At 42.4% G+C, this 19,310-nt stretch overlaps 1 long non-coding RNA gene across 1 annotated transcript in view; it reads left to right on the top strand.

The window, feature by feature from the left end:
• Positions 1-19,310, top strand: part of LOC123371644 — a 163,989-nt gene that overhangs the window by 105,761 nt on the left and 38,918 nt on the right. Inside the window, exon 2 of the long non-coding RNA XR_006579886.1 lies at positions 1,987-2,077. This is a non-coding gene — a long non-coding RNA (uncharacterized LOC123371644). The remainder of the gene's footprint in view (positions 1-1,986; positions 2,078-19,310) is intronic.

The following is a 19,310-nucleotide window of genomic DNA, read 5'->3' as shown; positions in this document are numbered from 1 at the left end:
GTGAGCTCCTTGTGTGGAAAACTTAGTCGAAGACTCAGATTTTCACAGGGTCCAAAACCAGAAGGGAGCACTGTGATCATCTAGTCTGACCTCTTGTATAACATAGGCCATAGAACGTCCCCAAAATAATTCCTAAAGCAGATCTGTTACCTTGGCACCGAGTTTCTAATCTGCTGGGGGGGCTGCCCAGGCCCCACCCCTACCTTGCTTCTTCCCACTCCCGCTCTGCCCCCACCCCTTTCCGTTCCAGCCCCGCCCCTGCCCCACCCAGTTCCACCCCATCCCCCAAGCGCTGCGCCCTCGCTCCTCCCCCACAGCAAAACAGCTGATCTGCAGCAGGCTGTAGGTGCTGGGAGGGAGCGGGAGGCACTGATCTGAAGGGCCCACCAATGGGCATGAGGTGCTGGGGAGAAGGGGAGGTTCTGGTAGGGGGGCTGCCGGTGGCTGCTGAGCACCCACCATTTTTTCCCCATGGGTGCTCCAGAAAAACATTGGAAAAACATCCAATCTTGATTTTAAAATTGTCTAACTTAAACTTCCAGTTACTGGACTGTTGTTTCTTTCTCTGCTAGAGTGAAGAGCCCATAATCAAATATTTGTTCCCCATGCAGGTACTTACAGATTGTACTCAAGTCACCCATTCGCCTTTTCTTTGTTAGACTCAAGGAGCTCACTCCACTTAGCATATCATTATAAGGCATGTTTTCTAATCCTTTAATCATTTGTGTGGCTCTTCTATGAACCCTCTCCAATTTATCAACATCCTTCTTGCATTGTGGGCACCAGAATTGGACACAGATGAGTTTTGCATTTAGAGACGAGTATTGCATTTACTTCTGAACGTGGTGAGGTCAGTGCTTATTATCTCTTGTGGGAGCAAGTTCTGCAACCATCACAAGCCTACCACTTTGGATGACTGTTTCATTATTCTAGTGCAATACTAGTTGCTGTGGGAGGCCCTGATTGTGGCAAAAAAGGTGATTTTTCCCCTCAGGTAGCTAGAGCCAGTCCTGTGGGAGAGTTTCTGTTAACATCAATGGACTTTGGATCTGGCCTTTAGTGCTTATGTCCCGATGCACATGGGCTAACAAGTGTTATACTTTTTAATCTTAACCAGTGCAACAGTTGTCATATTGTGAATAGTTTCTGTTACTCTCATTAACTAATTCTGAAGAAATTGCATTGGTCATCTGTAAGGAGGCACAATCAAAAATGTTGCTGTTAAAATATTTTCTAGTTATTTCTAAAGGCAAAGAAAAATCAAAATATTCATAACACTTCTTCCTTCTTAGTTGAAGCATATAGACTTCTACTTAAAATGAATATGCTCTGTGGTTGCCTAACAATTATCACTCAAGATTCAATTCAGCAGAGATTCAGCACTGTTAACAAGTCAATACAAAATGTGCTATTTGTCACTGAGCCTGCTGTCAGATTGCATGATGCTTCTTCACTTTGCCCAATCTGTTTGAGAAAGGTTTTCATGATTCTGTGTCAGGCAATATCAGGCTTATTCAAATAAATTTATGAAGATTAACAGTCAGATTGAAAGTGATCTGATGAGGAGCTTTTTGATTATCATAAAGAGACTTACCATATAATACTTTCTGGATGGGATTAATTTATCATTGAGTATCACTTTATCATCTATGACAGCCTGTTGGCCTGAGTACATGATAGACATGGAACCTTCTTCAAAATGTTGATGACGACTGCAGTTTGGCACTGGAGGATATGATTCTGATAGTTTTGTATGGCGGATGTGGAAGAGATCACATAACTTGTGATCCATGCGAAGAACGTAAAGGCACCAAACTTTAGTTATCAGCACCTATTTACTACTTCCCCAGGCATTATACTTGGCATAATTCTAGATCTGACACTATCCAACAACAGTTCCACAACAAGTGAAAATTACTGGTGACCCACCATGGCTTCAGGCAGATTTCATTGTCAATTTAAAATAATCTTTCTTGTGTTCCATAGGAAAGGTGCTCAGATACCACAGAGATAAGGAATAGGAGATGATGGCTTGATCCCGACAGATGCTGAGTACCTCTAATTCCCATTGAATTCGGTAAGAATTATGGGTTATCTGCACCTCTCAGAATTAGGCTTTTAATACAGAACTAGATTGGTAAAGAAGGTAAGAAGAAAGAAATGAGTGGTTTTGGCTATGTGGACAGGGCCTAAGTTGGTCACTGGAGAACCACTAAGGTTTCCAGTGCAATTTTATGTTATCTTTAATTAAAACCTTAGGCAAATAATATTGGGAAGCCACTAGTATTAAACTTCAATGGGACTAATCATGTGCTTAAAGCTAAGCATGTGCTTAAGTACTTGGCTGGACTGGAGACTAAAACAGGTTTCTCAGTATTTGTATTGTGACTGCCTATACAGGACAGATAATCATTTATTCCAATATGAGCAAACAAAGAAAGAGCTTCCTCATGAGATAATCAAAAGCTTTTATTTATTATTGCTGAACAACCCAAATTAAACAGATAAATGTTAACATTTCCTTTAAACTTTGTGTATGAAATTGGTACATAGAAAGTCAGCTTTGGTGTATTAAAACATACCTAGGAAGTTGACAAAATCAGAGACAATATTGTGCAATTTTACATACCAGTTTCCATTTCATGTAGGCAGGGTAGTTTTCAGGGATGAGCACAGAGTTAGGAGTCAAGAACTCCTGATTTTTAACACCAGTTCTGCTACTGACTTGCTGTTTAGCCTTACACAAGACACTTCTATACTGCCTTGTATTCCCACCTATAACCTAAAGATGGTGATTTTTTTTTAACTTTTTGCATGGGTGTAGTGAGTGTTACTTAGTCAATATTCCTATAATGCTTTGAACATTTAAAGGTCATTATATAAATGATTGTTCTTATGCTCTGTTGAGATCAGAGGCTTCCATGTAACAGAACCACGTTTGACCGATATTCAGTTAGTTTTGCCCAATAGATTCAGCAACAACTTTTATCTTTCAAATCTGCCTCTTATCTCAGAGATCTTTGAGCTCCTGTCTATCCCACAGGGCCCCCAAAGTCAAGGTTCCATGAAGTGTGGTGATCAATGTTCGTTGAGCTCCCCTTTCCCAGCCACTGCTGATAGCCGCTGCTACTACTGCTAAATCTCTCCTTTCTGGAGGATACTGGCCCGTCTTCAATAGCACTAGCCCCCGGAAATTCTATGGAGGGTTCCAGCCCACTTGGTGATCTTGGGAAAGGTGGAGGTGGGGCTGCTAGGGCCACTGGAGTTATCAGTGTTACCTGGATTACACGACTGTGATGACACGGTGTCCAAAATGCAGAATATAAAAAAAGAACATGTTACTCCTATTAAGTGCCTTACACTGCCACCACCACCCCCTTAAATTTCACATACCTTTTAACTCCTTCTTTCTTACTTGTAAGAGAGACGAGGTGTTTCACTGGAACAACTTCTGTGGGTGAAAGAGACATGTTTTTGAGCTACACAGAGCTCTTCTTCATCTCTTATTTACTTGTAAGGCACTTAATGCATCCTGATGGAACTTTCATCATCAAATGCCAAATCTGCAAAAGGAAAAAGCCAAGATCTGCTTACAGACTTGCATTACAAATCTGATGTTTGCATACAAACAGCTAGTCAGGTGGCTAAATTGACCTTGGGCCTCTCCTTAAAAGTTGGCCTCAGAATTCCCTGGTCAGCCTCTGAAATCAGAACCAACATGTTGATTTGTTTATCTGAAATGCAAGCTAAAATTTCTGAGGGAGGGCTTATATCAGCTGTGGAACTCACATGCTCTTTGGTGCTCTGCTTCTAGCAATTGCCTGCTGCTTCAGGAAAAGGTGGAAAAACCCACTATAATACATATAATGCTGCACATCGGAAAATAATTCCTTCCAGACTTCAGATACATCCAGTTTATACCAAGAAGCATGAGATATTAATATCATTGTCATTACCTAAATTATCCTAGTTACAAATGGCATTAGTGGTCATAAAATCTTGCACTTAAAAAAAATCCAAACTTAGTAATTGTTTTAACAAAGCCCATTCAATATTTGTTAAACAGAAACATAAAGATAGCTTGGTCAGCAGGATTTGACTTCAAGGCTTCTGAATTTGTGAATAGTTAACTATCATGGGGTTGGTCATTACTGAGCCTCCTAAAAATACCTTTACGAGACAGGTATTTTAAATGTTATGTAACTATAAATGGCTGCAGTGCTGATGCACACCAAACCCCTTCAGCTATTCAGCAGTGCCCCAAGTGCACTGTAACTCAGAGACAAGCATTGAAAGTGCTTGAGCTTCTAGGCCCTATAGCCTCTACCTCTGGCCACTGGCTCTGTGTACCCAAGAGTTTCCCTTCCTGCCAGGGCTGGCTCTAGGCACCAGCCTTCCAAGCATGTGCTTGGGCGGCACTTTCAAAGGGGCGGCAAAACCCACCCCCCCCCTTTTTTTTTTTTTTTGCTTGGAGTGGCACAGCCCACTCGGGCGGGGAAACACCACGCCGCCCTGGGGAGACTAAGACCAGCAGCAGCAGCAGGACCCCTCCTCCCTCCCTGCATCCCAGGCCCCGCTTCCCTCCCTCCCTACACCCGGCTCCTCACACACTCTGGGAGCCCCGCTCACAGCCGCAGCCCGGGCTCAGCTCCCCCTTCCACCCCAGCTCCTCACACACTCTGGGAGCCCCTCTCGCCGCCGCCACAGCCCGCGCTCAGCTCCAGGGCCTGGGCTGCGGCGGCGAGAGGGGCTCCCAGAGTGTGTGAGGAGCCGGGGAGGGAGGGAAGCGGGATCCCCTGGAGCCGAGCCCGGGCTGCGGCAGCGAGAGGGGCTCCTGGAGTGTGTGAGGAGGTGAGCAGCCAGTTGGGCTCATCGGTGCTGAGCAGGTAGCCCCGCAGCCGGAGATCCTCGCCTTCCCGCCCGCCAGGGCTGGGCCAGGGCATGGTGAGGCTGAAGAGCAGCAGGTCCAGGGGGCTCTCCAGGTCCTCGGCCACCAGCATGTCGGGGATGAGGGCGGTGAGCATGAACTGCTCCACCTCGGCCACTAGCAGCGCCGCGAAGCCCAGGGAGGGGGCCGTGTTCTCCGTGTTCACCACCCCGCAGCTGCACCGCCACCTGGAAGTACTCCCTCTCGGCGCCGCCCAGCAGCTCCACCCGCATGGGGACGGAGTTGCGGCTGGGCCAGGGCTCAGCCGCCGTGTGCTGGTAGCAGATCCGACGTTTGGGGGTGGAGAGCCTAGTGCTGGGGCGGCAGGGGGTGTATGTGGGGGGAAGAGAGAGCCCAGGGCTGGGGTGGGGGGAGCAGCCAAAAATTTTTTTGCTTGGGGCGGCAAAAAGCCTAGAGCCGGCCCTGCTTCTCTCTGCTCAGTCTTCTAGCTGCAAGGCCCCTGCTACTTCCCACAACTGCTGCATAGATCTGAATCTGGTAGCAATGTCTGCCAGTCACAGTCAGTCCAGGCCTGGCTTGCCAGCTCCTGCTGCAGTCTGCACCACTTCCTCTTTGCCTCGTGGTTGCTCCCATCTTGCCATGCTACTGCTGCCTTCCCCCCAGTGTGTAGTTTCCCACTCAGTATCACCATCCCAGTTATAAGGTGAGGTTTTGGCAATTGGATGGCTTAGAGGATTGGTAATTGGAAACTAGATAGCGTTATAAACAAAACAGAATATTCTGATTTATATAATGTCATAATGTCATGTCCTATTGTATGACGAGATGACACACCATGCCACATTCTGCACTGCTACTTTTGGCATATCAAACTAATGCAAACATAATCAAAATATTGCAAAAATAAAAAATAAAAGTTAAAACAAAAATAACATGTTGAAATGAAATTTAAAAAATTTTACAGAACAAAATTTTCTGAACAATTTTTGTAGAATTTTTGTTTTGTGGGAAATTTCAACATTTGTTTTCATTCCAGTTCAGCACAAAAACAAATGTCAAAACATCAGAGTTTCCCATTAAATGGAAATTCTGAGTTTCGACTAGCTCTAGTCATAACCAGTTGCAGAAGGGGAAGCAAAAGGCAGTTGGGCAGGGGGCACCTATTAACTCCTATGTCTAGCCATGCTGCTGATTCAAACACTTCTGTTTAAAATCACAGAGTATGACACAGTTCTTTTTCACAATCAAATACATACTTTCTTATTAACACAGTTGCCCTTTAGGGGCACAAATCAGAGCCTTGAGGGCCATAAGTAGGTGACCAGATGTCCCAATTTTATAGGGACAGTCCCGATATTTGGGGCTTTTTCTTATATAGGTGCCAATTACTCCCCCCGCTCGATTTTTCACAGTGGTTCCCAAACTGGGGTTCGTGAACCCCTGGGAGTTCACGAAATGTTACAGTGGGTTCTCCGGAAAAAATTCCCTAATGGCGAACAGAACTTTCCCTAGGGACCCCATGGGCAGCACGGGGCCAGCAGCCCAGAGCCCCTAGACTTCCAAGAGCGAAGCAGATCAAAGCAAGCATATCTATCACACTGAGGAGATTTAAACTTCAAGATTCCTTATCAGAAATGGAAAGGGAGGTGGATATTTTTTGCTGTTTTTAAAATTAAATAGGCAGCTAGTATTGTTTTTAAAATTATGATGAAGAACAAGCTTAAGCTTTGCTGTAACATGCGTTGTTTGCCTGGACTGCTCAAGACCTGAATCCTTGTGTAGGAGGAACTCTGAGTTGGCTTCTTAAATACCTTCATGCTATTTCACATCTGATATTCCTTGATGAAACATAGGAGCCTTGTCCTATAACAGGCTTATTCAAAGTGATACAAGCTATGAAAGTGAGATCTTGAAAGAATGTTGCCATTTTCATAATGTAATAAAAATATACTGTAATGATTAATAATTAATAATAAATAGTGTGTAATAAGCATGTCATAAAAACAAATTTTATATTTCTAAGATCACTGCTTTTATAATTTATGCTCAGGTAAATGAGAAAATCCCTGGAAATATTCATTTTTAGGAGGGGGTGCATAAGACTTGACATTTTAGTGAAAGGGGTTCACAGGTTGTTAAAGTTTGGGAACCACTGCCCTAGCCATAAATGGCCACTGGGCCAAAGAGCAGACATCAGTTCCATATGTATTTAAGCAAGAGTAATCCAATTTGCATTTTCATATTTTATTCTTGCTTTGTTGGTTAGTACTGCAGATCTGTCAAATCTTACAATCGATGAACAAAATTTGTATGCCACCTATTTTTGCTGAAAACTTTTTTTCCTCCATAATTCAAGTGGAAGCAGTCATCCCTCCATCATCCAAACCACTTCCAAAAAAAACCTCTTCAAAGTCTTTTGCCTCTTAAGAGAAGTATTAAAACCCAGTGTGTTTGTTCTGCAGACTTATTCCTACTGAGTTTGTGATCTTGTCATCTGTCTATAAAAGACTCATTTTCAAGGAGAATGAAAAATGGATCTCTTCTATTATGAGAGACTCACCTCTGAATGCCTCATTGGTACTTTCAGCTATCATGACAGTGGCTACCTAGCAACCATGTCTTTCAATTCTAGACAGCTTTATTTAAAAATATATCTCTCTCTCTACCAGTGTGTGGTGGGGAAGATGCCTTAAAATATTAATTTACTTGGCTGTGATAAGCTAAAGCATCTCCTTTTTGAGAAATTTAAATAAAAAATCAACAATATGGAGAAACACAAAAAAGGCTTATTTGTTAGCCGTATAGGAGTTCCTGTTTACGTTCAAGGTACTGCCCTACTGTACCTCAGACTGCAAGATACAAAAATTGTAACCTGTTGCAAAAAGCCTACAGAACATTAAGATGTACAAACGTAAATCCCTTCAACACTAACAAAAACAGCACTTGTAACAATTCAGACCCTTGCTAGTAGGTGGTCTTTATACTTATGCTACAGAAGGAATTGCTGTTACTTCTTGAATGTCACTGCTTATAACACCTACTTTTTTGCCCAGAAGGCAGGTTGGCGCTTTGCTCTAAACAGAGGAATTAGTTGTGCTTGGTGTCCAGATACAAAAAGCAACTAATGGTAGCAAGCAGGACAAAGACAAAGGAACCTGACTTAACCCTGAATTAGGTTAAACTTGTCAAGTTTTTTCCCCCTATGACAAGCAAAATTAAAAAGAGGATATATATATTATATATATATTGCACAGAGCTTATCTGACGTCTCCCTTTTTCCACACTATATGGAACAAAACCTAATGAAAAAGAAAATCTATTCCTCTTCATATTTACATTGGCACAGTTGCAGTAATTCATGGGAGAATATAACCCTTCCAAAAATGTTTAATATGGTTTTACATTTAACCTCAACACCATGGTGTTCTGAATGTAGGCCTCTTTCAGTAGTTTTTTTTCCAAGTGTTCAGACCAATTCCTCCATTGCGTCATTTTTCACTTGATTCACAAGAACTGTCAGGAATACAGAAAGTTCAGATAAGGAGTTCATGTTATGACATTATTCAGAACTCTTTCGTTGGTAGTTGTCTTCCTCTGTCTCTCATTTACAATTGGCTCACTGTAGCAGTTGTGTCCTACATAGTATGGTATGATTGTCCATAGGACTGACTAATTTTTTACTTCAGTGGTTGTAGGATCAGACAGTTACTGACTGCTAGTTTTCCTTTAACTCACCAAAGACCTGATATGAAGAGATAATGAGCATCCATAACTTCTTTTATAGGTAATGAGAGCCCACATCACTCAGAATTAGGTTTTAGTTGTCTTCAGTTGTCACATTTTTCTGCCCAAATCTATAAAACAGCACAGATTGATTAGTTATTATTTTACTTTTTATTCTCATGCTCTTATGTGATCATGCTTTTATTATCATGGGTCTCTGCCCCAAAGAGCTTGCAATCAAAGTATAAGATAAGAGACAAGAGATGGCTACAGAGAGATGGGTGAGTACAGGGAAACGAGCAGCCTACCAATGTCTGTTTTTTGTAGGCGTCACACCAAAAGAAAGTTTTAAGGAGGGATTTGAAGGAAGATGAGCTAGTTTTGTGGATGCTTACAAGGAGCAGCATGGGAAAAAGTATGAAGGTGCTTGTTTACAAACTTAACAAGTGTGTAAGGGGTGCTGGCATCATGGATTGATCAGAGGTGGGAGTCAATCTTTCAATACTGAATGAAAGAGGATAGGTAGAATAGGTAAAGGTGGTGAAGGGCCTTGAAAGTGAAGACAGGAAGCTTATGTTTGATGTGAAAGAGGAGAGGAAGGCAGTGGAGAGATGCAAAAAGAAGGGTGACATGGTCAAAGTGACAAGCTAGGAATAGTATCAGAGGGGTAGCCGTGTTAGTCTGGATCTGTAAAAAGTGTCCTGTGGCACCTTACAGACTAACAGAAGTATTGGAGCATAAGTTTTCGTGGGTGAACACTCACTTCGTCAGACCATGGAAATGTGCATGCAATATATTATAGTCATATGCATATATTTGTATCTATTTCTCTACTTCAGTGGTTCCCAAACTTGTTCCGCCGCTTGTGCAGGGAAAGCCCCTGGCGGGCCAGGCCGGTTTGTTTACCTGCCGCATCTGCAGGTTTGGCCGATCGTGGCTTCCAGTGGCCGCGGTTCGCTGCTCCAGGCCAATGGGAGCTGCTGGAAGGGGCGGCCAATATGTCTCTCGGCCCACGCCACTTCCAGCAGCTCCCATTGGCCTGGAGCAGCGAACCGCGGCCACTGGAAGCCACGATTGGCCGAACTGTGGAAGAGGCAGGTAAACAAACTAGCCCGGCCCGCCAGGGGCTTTTCCTGCACAAGCGGAGGAACAAGTTTGGGAACCACTGCTCCACTTATATGGTTCCGGTCCCAGTAGTATCTGAGCACCCCACAAACATTAATGAATTTATCTTCACACCACCTCTGTGAAGCAGGGAACTATTATTATCTGTGAAATCGGGATGGGGAGATGAGGTGACTTGCCAAAAGTCACACAGGAAGTCTCTGTCAGAGCTAGGAATTGAATACAGTCCCAGTCCAATGCTGTAACCACAATAAAATCCTTCCAATAAGGCTCCTTTAAAACTGAATTAACATGAGTTTTCATGCTCCTAAACTATTATAGGGTAATTTCTAAATCTTTTCTATATCTTTTCTAGATTGCAGATCCTACTCTCTCATGACAAGGAAAGCATAATAAGTGGGAAGATTAAATTTTTATGACCTTGAATTTATAAACCATAGTACTAGAATTCTTTCCAAAGAGATCATATACAAAAGAAAATATTGAGTTCTGACTAAATGGCTAAACATGCTCATGAGGCATGTTGAATAGAAAGGCAGTAAGTATTAAGTAATTCTGGTTTTGGTTTATATGTAAATATTTCATTCGGCACACAAAACAATTTAATCAAATCACTTTACATTAATATACATGTATTATCTGTGGTAATTTTGGTAATTATTATTTTAAAAAAAATTTATTTCCTAACCATTAAAAATATAAAACCGCACACTTCCTGTCTACATAACAATAAAAGGGTGCATATCACTGTCATTGTCATTTTGGCATGAATAGTTCCATTTGACACTAAGACAAGTTATAATCCATGGAAACAGACATCCCAAATTCCCATTTATACCATGTGAGTTAAACCCTGCAGCCAACAGAAGGGTTGTGGAAGGCATCAGAGGCAGAAAAACTGGTGTAGTTCAACCGCATATGGTGAGTGTCCTAGGCCACAAGGGGATTCTGCTCCATTTATGACCACAGCACAGTGGTCTCACAGTAGTAGATCCCACAACACCACCATGCAGGGGCTTTTTGAAGATGAAGCCAGATTGAGGGAGTTGTAGAGGAATAGACCTGTAATAGATTCATTTGACCAAAACACCAGTGTGTCAGGGGCCACAAGTGTTGCGGATGTTACTGCAGCCCTAATAGAAGCTCTGAATCCACAGAGAAATTTTGCTGGAGACCTGAATTGGCTGTGGAAATATTCCCCTTGACACTGCTTAATACCCATATGCAATGCCTGAATAAATGGACTTTACACAGCTGTCAGGATTTGACCCCTTATTAGTGAGGTTGAAAGATAAACATCCCATAGGCAAATAAAACAAAGAATTACCAGTAGAAAAACAGCATGTAAGCAGACAGAATAATAGACAAGACAAGCACAGTCAAGCAAATGACTAAATGTATGTCAGAAATGTTACAAGAGCATTATATAACATATAGAGGATTGCTGAGTACAGTTATGTGAGTATCCTAAGAGTACTGAGTGGGCAACACTTCTGAATATCAGGCCACTTTGTTTAGCAGTTTGAATATGGATTTAAGAATCTAACTTTAGGCTTCCAGGCTTGAAAATGTTGGACAATATAACCAAGTAAAAAGGCATGATCAGGCATGTGTCATTTATTGCACTCTCAATAAGTAACTACAGTAATTACTGTAGTTAAACTATAGATGCAAAATGCAATTAAAGATAAATCTTATTTTAGCAATGTTGTACTTTTAATGGGGCAGAATGAAATTAGTATGATTTAGTCAAGATTTTTGTTTAACAAAACACACTTAGTGAGTTAAATTCATCTCTGGTGTAAGCCCACAAAAAACAGTGAAAGTATATCAGGGATGAATTAGGGATGATCCCTGGATGAATTTGGCTCAATTTATCTAATGGTTACTGCAGGGAACAAGAAACCTGATCTAGAGGTGCCTTGATCCTTGCAGCTCCCTGGCCCAGATCCTCAAAGGAATTTAGGGTCCTTATTTCCATTGTGGAAAATACCTTCGAGGATCTGGGCCCCAATCATACTAAGAACTCAAATTTGGAAAATTAAACTCTCCTTATCTCAGTTTTCCCATCTGTAAAATGAGGATAAAAACATGTCTACCTCACAAGAGTGCTGAGGCTTAATCAAAGTTTGCAAAGACTTCATGATCCATGGAGGAATTATAATTATCATTCATTAGAATTTAAGATTAATCTTTGATTCTAAGGAGATTTGATCCATTACTATTTTTATTACATCTAATGAGCTTCAATTTGATTTATTTTCATTGTCTGTAATTTTGAAGTAACAGGAAAAGTTCATATTAGGGGCTCTAAGGTGTCTTCCTAGTATCAAGGATTCTATTAAGTACGTTGAACTGATGTAAGTCTATTAGTTTATCCAAGGAGTATAATCGTATACTTTAGTCTTCAAGGGAAAGCAGCAACTACCTCTGTTAATTACTGTTTCATTGCTAGTACCCCAGAGCAAGCACAGTTAGATGTTCAATGTTCCAAAGTAATTGGTAATGACTTAGTTAGAACCAATACAAACACATTTATACTAACTACTAAGGTTAATTGGCAAAACTGAAAATAAGTGTAACAATTTAGCAATTATCCAGCACTGAAACAAATATAACAAATAACAAAAAGCTGAATCCTATTTACAAGCCAGCATGAATGTTTGTAAAAATAATAAATATGTATTTAAGTGCTGCTTAAGTAGATACCTAATATATCAATAACAAGAAAGTATTATCTATGAGTCACCATCCAAATTCAATGTATGTACAGGAAAATAAACCTTAAAAAAAATGAGAACCAACTGTTAAAAGACCCCCATTCTGCATTGCAGATGTGGGTCATCATAACCACATTGTAGTAAATATTAAAGCAAAAAATATTCCAGAAGAGAATTCATAGCAAATAGCAGTAGTAGTGATTTCCTAATTTCCATTGTCAGTGTCTGCTAATATTTACTCTCTAGTGGACAGTTCCTTGGGGCAATTTTGGTAGTGTATGCAAAGAAAGTTTTTGTTTGTTTTTACAGCAACATTAAAGCTAGTAAGATACTAACTAGAAAACCAAGAAAGAGACAGTTAAAGATGGAAATATTGGAATGGCTAGTCTGGTGAATATGGGAAGGCAGAGGATACTGGTGGACTAATATAATTGGCAATATCTGGTTATGGTGGCTGATAATATAGTTTAAATTACCATATTTTCTAAATAAAAAAGGGATACTTTTGTACTGACATTCATATTCAAGATAAAATGTATACTTATTTTAAAAAATGTGCTGATGCTATTGCTGTGACACAGTTCTTGGAGCGGTTACATTTTTTCCAGTAATTTACTGATTTAATGAGTTTGTCTTGAACCACCGAACAAGTGCAACTGACATTACTCTGAGCAAGAGAACAACTTGGACAGCATGTATACTCATTCCATTTTTCTCTTCAGTCCAAATGCTGTTCACCACACTGAACATTGTCCCACTGAACAACCTGTTCCTTGTGAATACAGAGCAAATTCTACTTGATATAGCAGTATGTCTTGAATTACATTTTGTAGTTATTAAAAAGATTGATTAAATGACAACCTAGGACATTTCATGTTTCCTGAAAGAAGTCCCTGGCACACCAAGATATCATATGAAAAACTGGGTCTGTCCCAGATAGTCATATTAAATATAGTACTCAAAACCATTTTAGATATTTCATTGTTTTCTTCTGGCATGTAGCTTTACTAGTAGTAGAGAGGATAAGTGACTTACTGTCAAAGCTAATTCCCCACTCTGGCACTTCGAGTGCAGAAGGTGGGGGCCTGCAAGAATTCTAAAAATGAATACTGGCCACTCCAGGCTTGTATTAAACTCCCAAGGTTACAGCTTTTCTCTGACCTTGGATTGGTAGATGCTGCTACCACCCAAGTGCAGAACCTCTTTGAGATCCCAGGAAGGCACACTTGGGAATTCCTTCCTGTAGGGTACCCTCAAACCCTTTTACTCCACCTCCAGGGAAGAGCTGAGAATGAAGAAGAAAAAAAGGAAATTAGCAGTTGCCACCAGCTAATTAAACAACATGTGCACAAACCCCTTAAGACACAAATATCCAATTCTGTTCTTAAAAAAGGTAAATTTTATTAATAATAAAAAAGAAACTACATCTGGCAACTCAGGCTATTGCTAGATTTTAAAAGAGCTACTACAATGATTAAGTACCAAGAATAGCTTTCTTGAGGTCCAGCTTAAAGGTTACAAGCAAAACAAAAGCACCTGGGGTTAGCACAGGGGAATCCACAAGCCATAACGAAATAAAAGGGATAAACCCAATTGCTTCTTCCTAGACATTTCCTGATCTACTTACATATCTGGGGTTTTAAATGAGTAGTTTCTAGGTATGATACTGATCATTTTTTCATACCTGGCCCAAGCGTCTTACAACATAGCTGCTCCCCGTCCACCTCTCCCCAGGAGAACAGACTGACAGAGAAAAGGGAAGTCTTTTCAATTTTAAAAAGTTCTAGCCTTCCCATTGGCTCTTTTGGCCAGGTGCCCACTCACTTCCTTTTACCTATGCAGAGCAGTGAGACTTTTTAACCCTTTACAGGTAGAGCAATTATAGAACAGCTACTAAGAGGGATTTTATAGCTCCTGGCTGGCTGGGTGTCCATAAAAGTGAGTCCTCCCCCCTCCCCCTTCATTTACCACACGAATAAAGCTTTTGGCAGAGCTGGGAAGAGAATTCAGACTCCAATATCATCCTGCAACACCAACACTTTTGAAATCTCAGTTTTGAATCAGTTATGGAGACATATTCTGCCAGAAACCTGATAAACTGCAGGTGTAATGGTATCAAAAACAGCCTGCTAAATTTGCTACGGGTTTTGCCACCAATTTGAACAGCATAAAAACATCCACAAATTGTTTATTTTCCTATACTTCAAATGTTGTATTTTTCCCACACTGAGGAGGAAGCTTCTTAACAAAAAAAAAAAAAGACTGTATTTATTAAAACTGTGCATAGCTATAGTGAATTTAGTGGCAATATTGTACCTTCATAAATGAAGTTGCTTCCCTTTGGCAGCTGGTCTGATAACTGTTATTGGCACTATGCATAAACAAAAACAAGTAAGGACCACACTTCTAGAGTAACTTCATGATAGGGTGGGATAATTCATATCATTTGTCATTTTCAGCAGGGCAAATGTTTCTAAACCTTATTCCTAACTCTCCTCTGACTTAAACCAGTTTTATACCAGTACAGCTCCATTGATTTCAAGGGAGTTACTCATACTGATGTAAATCATGAATGAGATTAGAAGCTGGTTCATTGATTGGAAAAACCTTTTAATGGCCACGTATTTAGGAGTGCATCATCCAAAATTAAGTTAGGGGAAGAGGGAAATTTACAACACTCATAAAACTATTCCCGGCAATCAATGATTAGATCAGGGGTAGCCAACCTATGGCTCCGGAGCCGCATGCAACTCTTCAGAAAAAAATATGCAGGTCCTGCTAGGAGCTGACTCTGGGGGAAAATGGTGGGTGCTCAGCACCCACCAGCAACCCTATCAGCCCCCACTCCCTGCTCCAGCTCCTCCCACCCACCGGTGGCTCCCTGATCAGTGCCTCCTCCTCCCTCGCTAGCGCCTCTCGCCCACCACGATCAGCTGTTTCATGGTGTTCAGAAGGCTGTGGGGGGGGGAGAGAAGGGCCAAGGAGTGAGAATGCGGTGTGCAGCCTCACCCTTCCCTCCCACAGCACCTTCTCCTCCCTCCCTGTGCCTCCTCCCTGCCACAATCAGCTGTTCTGCAATGCACAGGAGGACACAGCTCACTCGGGGGAGGGGGCAGGAAGAGGCGGGGCAGATGAGGACTTGGAAAAATGGGTGGAGTGGGGCAGTGCCAGGGGTCCAGCACCCGCTGGCCGACACCGGTGTCTCCTTGAATAAAGCACACAGTGACTAGCTGATGTGGAAATTTTTAATCAAAATTTCTCTTACACCATCTAACAATGGAAGGCAAGTGCAAACAGGAAATAAAATGTACAGATGAAAATCGAGGCTTCCAACAGGAGTGGGAGAATAAGTACTTTTTCGTTGAACGTAATGGTAAGGCTATGTGTCTTCTTTGCCAGACATGTATCTCTCAGTTCAAATCTTCAAACTTGCAGCATCATTTTGCTTCTAGCAGTGCACATACGGATCAAGAATTCCCACAAGATTCTGAACTCCACATTTTAAAACTGAAAACTTTGAAAAAACAAACAGAAGTAGAAGTCCAGTTCTTCACCAGATTTGCCAACTGATCGCAGACTGTAATGTTAGCCTCCTATTATGTGGCCAGGCACATAGCCCGTGCGAAAAAGCCCTACTCTGAAGTAGAGCTTATAAAAACTTGCCTCACTGATGTGATTTCAATCCTGTTACCAGAGAATGAGAATCTACAGAAGAAAATTTCTGGCCTGCAGCTTTCACGCTACACAATAGAACGCAGAATCTCCGACCTGAACAGTGACATTGAATCGCAACTGCACTCACAACTTCAGCAGTGTGAGTATTTGAGCATCGCTTTGGATGAGTCGTGCCAGGCACAGGATAAACCTCAATTATCTGTATTTGTCCGCACTGTGTCTGATGACTGTGTTGTAAGGGAAGAACTCCTCAATATCATGTCACTAAAGGACAGAACTCGTGGATGAGATCTAAAGGAAGCATTGATGTTTGTACTTGCAAAAAGCCACTTGCCTTTACAGAAGCTCACTGCCATTGCAATGGATGGGGCTCCGTCCTGTGGGGATCTGTGAATGGATTAGTAGGACTTTGTAAGTCTGATGAAAGCGTTCCTGAATTTTGGACGTTTCACTGTATTATTCATCGGGAGCAACTGGTATCTACAAATCTCAAATTTGATCATGTCATGAAACCTATCTTGCACATTGTGAAATTCATTCTCTCATATGCACTCAATCACAGACAATTTCAAAATCTAATTGAAGAACTGGATGAAGACAACTCCCCTGCCAATTTGCCATTTCACTGCGCAGTTCGATGGCTCTTGAGAGGTAAAGTTATTTCCTGTTTTTTCGAGCTCCTGGAACCAGTAAAATTCTTTATGGAGGAGAAGCACAGAATACTCCCCAGGCTTACAGATCCTGGATGGGTTCTAGACTTGCCATTTATTGCAGACATGTTGCTGCATTTGGATAAACTAAACATAGACTTACAAGGAAAATTCCAGTTGCTGTCTGATCTAGTGCAAGGCGTTTTTGCATTCATGAACAAACTGCAGTTGTTTCACAGACAAATGCTTGAGGGAGAGCTGACACACTTTCCCTTAATGTCACAACTTCAAGTCAGATCAAAAAAAGATGTAGAAGAACCCCTAAAACAGAGCACAACTAGATATGCGAGCATGATTAAAGATCTTAAGGACAGTTTTGAGGAAAGATTCCAAGATTTGCAGCAGAAAAGACCTCAAATCATATTTCTGATTGACCCTTTTAGTGCTGAAGCCGATTGTCTGAAGCCCCCTTTAGTCACTGATGAAGCGACATCCCAGATGGAAATAATAGAACTTTTGGAAGATGACAGATTGAAATCTGTTCAGAAGACAGAGGGGACCCTTACTTTCCGGAAATCTATACCAAACGATAAATACTCCAACATCAGAGGTGCAGCTGTAAAATTAATCTTGATGTTTGCCTCGACCTATCTTTGTGAGTCTGTTTTCTCGACACTCAAATATGTGAAATCCAAGCACCGATCCATTTTGACAGCCACTTAAGAGAACTGCTGTGTGTGAGCACAACTGAACACAAACCAAACTTCAAGGGCATTGTTGAAAGCAAAGATTGCCAGAAGTCCCACAAAGTAAAAGGTTAAATTATTATTACAGTCAACTATATAGATTATCAACTTATATAATGATTATGTTTGTGCATACACACACACACACACACATATATACATTACATATTACTGTGGCTCTTTGGCATTGTACATTGGTAAATTCTGGTTCCTTCTCAGGCTCAGGTTGGCCATCCCGGATTAGATTTATACTCTGTCATGTGAACTGTAAGTCCCTTCCTTTTTGATGTCATTCTATAGGGATTCAGTTACCCCCACTCATTACACATGCATAGACCAGACAGACTCACACAGCAAAAACAAGTTGTAGTACAATAATCTTTAATAATTACAAACACAAAAATATATGTGTGAGCCTTTATTAGGCATTTTTACCTGAAATACTAGAAGTTCTGTTTGTTTAAAAGTGAAGCTCTTTATAGGGCAGTATTACATCTGGGATTAGAAAAAGTGGTGTCAGTCAAATAAATCTGTTCTCCCAAAGATCAAGCACTATAGCCATCCATGTGCTTTGTTCTGATTAATTTTACATTAAATAATATTTGTTTTGAAATTTTCAGCAGCATTTAAAAGGAGGGTAAATTTTTTCATGCAGCATGTGCTGAAAAGTGTCCTTGTGCATTCAGTCGACCGACTTCACAATCCCTAGTGGTACTCTTCTGAAACTGTTACAGAATGTATTGGTTGCATATTTCATTTGTTTCTGGAAAAAGTAATTAGCTGAGTGCTTAATTAATTATGAGTGATTTTTCCTTCATGAATCATGGTCAGCTGACTGAAGGCTTGATGGCAGTCCGTAATAATTGATTAATACATTTATCAGGATAACTACAGTGTACTTGGATAACAAGGTGACAGGCACCTTGGAAATACCTAATGGCCTGGTGTAAATCAGAGACTTCCACTGAAATTAATGGGACTATTTTGATCTCACCAGTTGAGAAAGCAGGCCAATGTATTTAGATATAGTTCTAACAGGGCCGCCCAGAGGATTCCGGGGGCCCAGGGTCTTCGGCGGCGGGGGGCCCTTCCGTTCCGGGACCCGCCGCCGAAGTGCCCCGAAGACCCGCGGCGGGAGCCCCCCGCCACTGAATTACCGCCGAAGCAGGACCCGCCGCTGAAGTGCAGCCCGGTCTTCGGCGGTAATTCGGCTGGGGGGGGGTCCCCGCCGCGAGTCTTCGGGGCACTCCGGCGGCGGGTCCCGGAACGGAAGGGGCCCCCTGCCGCCGAAGACCGGGCTGCGCTTCGGCGGCGGGTCCCGCTTCCCCCCCGCCCCGGCCCCAGCCTCTTACCCCCGGCTCCCTCCTCACCCGGAGTCTCAGCGCCTCGCCGAAACAGCCGCAGCGTGTGGCCGGCGGGGCCTGAGCTCCGTCCCGCTCAGAGCCGCGTGGTGAGGGGGCGGGGCTGTGAGCTCCGGGCCAAGCGGAGGGAGCTGAGCTCAGCCTGGAGCTCCCAGCCCCGCCCCCTGACCACGCGGCTCTGAGCGGGGCGGGGCTTAGGGGCCCCGGCGGAGACTCGGCGCTTGATGCGCTGAGGCTCCAGGAGAGGGGTGGAGGCGGGAGCCTCCGCTGTTCTCTTGGGGGCCCCTGCGGAGCCCGGGGCCCGGGGCAAATTGCCCCCTTTGCCCCCCCCTCTGGGCGGCCCTGAGTTCTAAAACCTAGAAGTCCCATGGACAAATTTTGCCTTAAGCTAAGCAAGCACACTTACTTTAACAAGGTAGTGC

The sequence above is a fragment of the Mauremys mutica genome, chromosome 5, assembly GCF_020497125.1.
Source record: "Mauremys mutica isolate MM-2020 ecotype Southern chromosome 5, ASM2049712v1, whole genome shotgun sequence".
NCBI lineage: Eukaryota > Metazoa > Chordata > Testudines > Geoemydidae > Mauremys > Mauremys mutica.
The sequence above is the reverse complement of the archived record's forward strand: the minus strand, read 5'-3'. Positions and strand labels throughout refer to the sequence as shown.